Below are 6000 nucleotides of genomic sequence, written 5' to 3'. Positions count from 1 at the left end.
CCAAAAAGGTTGCACAGTGATAAACAAGCAAATTCTCACAGAGTTAAAGGTAACTGACTTCTTGTCGTCTGACTTCGTCTTCAAAGTTCTGTTCTCTCATTCAACTGAAGTGATTAACACAATGTTGAATCCTATCAACACCAAAATAACTTCCATAAACAAGTGTGACCCATTATCATTACATAACCTCAAAGAAAAAACCTCAAAGAAAAATCCCATCGAAGAATAATCTAAATTAACAAAAGCTTGATCACTGAGCCCCTGAGAAGTCTAAAACTTCTTCCCATCAACAATCATTAAACAGTATCACTTCTCCAAAAATTGAACTCTACAAAATCCATCTATCAATACCCAAATGGTTTCTCTAACCTTAACTGTGAAGCTTATCGTGTTTAAATTCCTTTTCTCATAATACTTGTCCCACATATGAAGAACTGACAAAATGACTATGCATCCATTACAAATCCTCTTGTATGCTAAAATAATGCATTCTTCTTGATATCACACAAACTGTAGAGGCATGATCTTTCCATGTGTTAACTTAGCAAAATCTCAAGATAAATGTTTTATGCAGACCATACAACCTCCATTTTTTATTCTCATATCCTTCCTTTTTCCAAAACGCATTTTCTTGTGGATTTGTCCAAGTTCGAATCTCCATTCCACCATTCCTTTCTCCATCTGTCCGCTGTATTCTGTAATTCTTATCAAATATACTCAAACAAAACACAATTCTCACTCTGGGTTAAATACAGTCCAATATTTTCAACTCAGCAATATCATATCAAACCCTCACAATCCTATCACAAATCCAAACTACTGAAGCTAAATTCATAAAACCCCCATAGTCACTCTCTGTTTGGATCAGTCAGTCATCAGTCAGTCATAAATTCCTAAACGTCATCTCTTCCTCTCTAAGAAGCCTGCGCTTCCCTTAAAGAACCTGTAACAAATGTTGTATCAAGGTCACACAACAATTTCTCAAAAGAGTCCTGTAAGCCCAAATTTGTCAAGTTAGGCTCATCCGGACATAGCAACATCATCTCATCACTTCCTGTAAACATATCAACATCAAAAACATATTCTAGTTAGTTCATCAATGCATTCATATTTTAACTCTTTTCCCTTTTATGAATTAACAAGCTTACACTGAAGCAACCAACCTTTGAACCAATTTGTATAAAATAAAACTATTTTTAGAAAACAGCCAAATTACGAATAACCTCAACTTTTAGTCTCTTATCATCTTTTCTTCAAAAACCTTTAGGAACAGTTCAAATGAATACCTTTAAATTTCAGATTCCCTTTTAATTTTCCCCTGTATTTAAATTCACCAAATCAACTCTCTCTTTTTCCAAGACATGTAGAAAACTAGCATCACTACCCTAAACCAGAATTTAATCTGTATGACTCCAAAATAAAACATAGACCATAAAATATTCTTAATGTAACCATTAGCCAAACTTATACCCCATCTATATTTCTATATAGGTTAGATAGGTAGAACTTCATAACTTGCTTTGGCTGCAGTCCAGAACAAGCTACTTAGCACAACCATCACACCACAATTTATCAGACTTCATGAGTCTTCCCAAATTATTTCAAAACCAAATTATCATAACCCTCTTTATGAACCAATACCATAATGATACAACCTCATCACAGCCTAACTGTTTATCCCAAAACATTGTACCATGCCCTTAAGACAAAAGAAAATATAAACTCTCCTTTTTTAAACCTTTAAATTCACAATTTAACATAAACCCGTAGAACAAAACCTTATTCTTTAACTCTTAAAAGTTTCATCAAAGCATGTAATGTATACACCTTTGAATATTCCTATATTTACCAGCTATCTCAATTACTCTTTGTTAGTGAATCAACTCAAATAAACAATCGCGCATTTCAAACTCGCATCAAACAGCGCGCTCTGGAACAAAGCAAAAACTCTCAACCTTTTTTCATTTCTTTTAAACAACACAGATGGTTGGCGTTTACCAGCTATTCACTTAATTTTGCTAAAGTATAACTTTACCAATCCAATTAGAACTAATTTATGAACCAGGGTCTAATTTCTGCATTTTTATGGATACCATCACACATCACAGATTTTCCGCTCGTAAATACAAGTCCTGGTCTGAAAGGCTTCTACCTCCCTGTTTGGCTAGGATTTAGAACAAATGTTAAATCATACATTCGTAAACCACCAAACTTCGAATTCATCTAAACGGACACATCTTTCACCATTAATACTCACATAAGTATGCAGAATTACACCCTCTGGGATCACCTTTGTAAAACTCAACGTAACGGGACTTTTTTTTGTAGCCCCCACCTTTCCTCGGAATTTCTGAAACTCATTTAAAATGTCCTCAAACAAACAAAAACCTTGTTAGCAAATGTCTCAAAATACTCATCACCCAACATATTTCAAAAATAACCAAATTAATATGTAAATTCGCTTCAAATTTATCTATTTCTCTAAATTTTCGTCTTGGTCAATTTCCATCTGCGCATGCGTCATGCGGTTACTCATCCTGGATAGTTTGTTAGCCAATGTCATTGCCATAGTTGCAAATTCAACTTCCTGGACTCTCCTTTGTCTCAGGACAGAGCAAAATGCACTTCCTCCACGTTTTCACCATTAGCCATTAACCAACAGTCACAGCCTAGATTTTCTTTACAATTACAACCTTTACAATTCTATCAACCATTAGTACTATTTTATTTTCAACATAAAAATTTGGCTCCGAAATCTACATATGCACCTAATATCACTCGTCAGAGGACGACAGTTTACCCATGTATTAGCATTCTGTTTGGACAAAGCTTCAACTTCAAGTCCATTTAAATAGGTAAATATGAATACCACCAAACCCAACACATTTCAACAAATCATCTCAGCAGCAATAAACACACATATGTAGTACCTTTGCCCTTGACAACAATCGCAATTCAGTCTCTCTAACTAGTTCCCCTTGTATACACTTAAGTCCCTCGGACTGGCTCAATCTTTCTAATCACTTCTTCATAACCCTTTACATATTTCTTTAAACAACAGTAACATCTGTGAACTTCCACAAAATTAAAACCATCGAACATTTCCAGACATAAACAAAAATATTCCTTAAACAACATTTCCGTTTGAACACATAACTTTCTATAAAAGTTTCAATAACCCCGGGATTGTAATTCTTCAAATGAATACCGCTTTTATTGCCAAAACTGGCCTTTTACCAATTATCCTACCCAAACACTAAATTTCCAGCGCGTTATTCAATAACGAATCAAGCTCATAATATAGAAAATCGGTCTGTACATAATTTCCAAATCAAGAGTATGGCAACTCACAATATTTTCTTAAGTTCGACAAAGAAACAGAAACACACATCTGTTTTCCCAACCAATATACTTCTCAATTCAACGTCAAATTCTCAATAAAATGAGTGATTTTTTTTTTTTTTTGCACTCACGTGTGGGCACTGCACGCAGAATGAGCTTCACTGAAAGAATCAACTTCCGCTAGGCTCAAGCGCATGCGCCTCTTTTCAAGTGGAGAATTCAGTCAAAGAATTAACATTAGCATTTTCAAAACAGAATGTCTCCGTCTTCAAAAACAAATGCCTTCTGGCGGTAATCAGACCGATGTAAAGTCTAACATCAAACATATAACGGTTAACACAGAGTTGTAAAACAATCGTCTCTCCTCTACCAACAGTGTCAACCGATAAACATTGTACGCCACCATTTCGAAACTCAACTTCCGGTCACAAACCCCTCTGATTTTGCGAGAGTTCGCTCACAATTTCCAGAAAACTTTCAACAAAGATGACACATCTCCGGACATTCACGTACATTTTGCTCAAATTCCCACAATTAAAGCACGCATTTTGGATTGACCTAGCAATTCGTGTTGGCCTACATGTTTTTTCAACAGCATGTCAACACGCTCTGCATCAGCTTTGACCATAGCCCACAACACGCTTATTCCAAACACAACAGGGACTCAAACCCTTTGTTCCGGAGAGGACTTTAACCTTTCCTTCTTGGAAACACAATGGCAATTGCAAGTCAAGGCACAAGCTTCAATCTTTGCGGGAATCCAAAGCAAATCTATAAAAAAAAAAACATTCCAGGATCCTACTTTCTTGACTTTTCCTAGATATAACCGGCTGTCGGAAGAAATGGCAAATGTCTGACCTCTTCGTATTCTGTTCTCGCATTCCCGCAAACCCTCATGCGCCCGCGCATCCTGCCGCAACACCCCTGGCTGCGGATGAGGCGAAATTTGTTTGCGGAACAGCCAGAAAATCTCAATCGTGAATCTGTGGGGAAATAGATGAAAAATTCCCCACACTATTCTGTCCTAATATTTCTTTATCCCTCTACCTATCTCCATCCAATCAGAAAAAAAAGCTCTCCAATCAGGCTAAAATCTATTCTTTTCTCCACTTCAAAAAAAATCGTGTATCTATTTCTCTCCACGAACCCATTTCGCAATACAATAAGGTCCTTAAAACAAAACGACTCCACACTCGAAAATCCACATTTATCAATCCATATTTGCATTTGCAATAAACTATCGTTACCATACTTTTGCTTCATGTAATCGATGTTTGGACAGGTCAATTCTGCCTCCAGACCATTCATTTTCAGAATTACAATCCATAAACGATAACCAACGACGGAAAATAAAGACACAATTACTCCTTTTCGTTTCTAAAAACAATTAAATTCCGACTTCCCAACTTTCAATGAAAATAACTGCACAATCATAAATTACAAATATTCAAACCGAAAAAATAATTAAAATTTCGAAAAGTAATTAAAATTTTGATTTTTGTAATTTGTATATAGCTTGAATAATAGACACCATTAGTTACTCATACTTCTTTTAACCTCAAAAAACATATAAAACAAAAATGAACACGTGTGTAAAAAACTCAAAACCTCTACTTTGAAATTTCACAGGCCTATACTTCCTAACTTTTGTTCTCCACCTTCAGGGACTCAAACCCTTTCTAAACACTCACTCACACAGCTGATTTCCTCACAAGTATACTTTTCTCTCGGGACTTAGAATCACGTTTAGGTCGTTAATAAATAAGAACTGCACCAATGCCAATACAATTTCTCAAACTATCACTAACCCAACATATTCTAATCCTTAGGGTCTCAAAAAGACACATAACACGATATAACATGTGAATTTATCTCCCTCTATGTGTTTGTTCGTCAACAACACTACCTCTATGTGTGTCCGTCGACACACTTCTGCAGACATTTTTTTTACGACTTTCACGTAAAAGGTAGGTTCAACAACCTTACCTTATTAATTCGTACGACTTTACACGTACAGGACAGTTTTACCTCTGCCCAATTACTTACTTAACCGAATTATTGACAATAGCCTAAAAAACACACATTTAGACAACTCTATATCACACAGTAACCAAAAGAATATCTCACCGGTTCTTTTGAAGACCCCGCGTCAGCCACAAAACGTCCAACGGGCGCCCCCCCTGGCCCTGCTGTCTCACGCATGGCGGAAGGAAAGGCGTTTTTTTGCCGGAAGATCAATTCGCCGAGGGGAGCCGCCTGCTGAACACCGTAGACCAATGAGTATACCCGTACTGGCCACCAAGTGTAATGGAAAAATTCTAGCGGCACTGTGTAGATTTGAATAGTCAAGAGATGGCGGTTACAATACATTTATTTTGCTTATACAGATCATGATTTAACAAAGTACTTTGTGATCAGTCATAACGAAGGAGGTGCTAGCCACAGGTCGTTCGCCAGAGTGATCCAGAACAACCCTAAAACCCTGCCTTATATAAACTTTAGATCAAATGGTTTTTCTGAACTCTGTGATTGGTCAGCACTGCTCAGTGACAGTTAAGACAATATAACCCCCCAGGTCAAGTGACCAAAGTCTTTTGATGTCACGGCTCTTTCTCTAAATGAGGACAGTAAAGATACCCTTAATGAAACACAAACAGG

This window comes from Osmerus eperlanus, chromosome 24, assembly GCF_963692335.1.
Source record: "Osmerus eperlanus chromosome 24, fOsmEpe2.1, whole genome shotgun sequence".
NCBI classification, from domain to species: Eukaryota; Metazoa; Chordata; class Actinopteri; order Osmeriformes; family Osmeridae; genus Osmerus; species Osmerus eperlanus.
The sequence above is the reverse complement of the archived record's forward strand: the minus strand, read 5'-3'. Positions refer to the sequence as shown.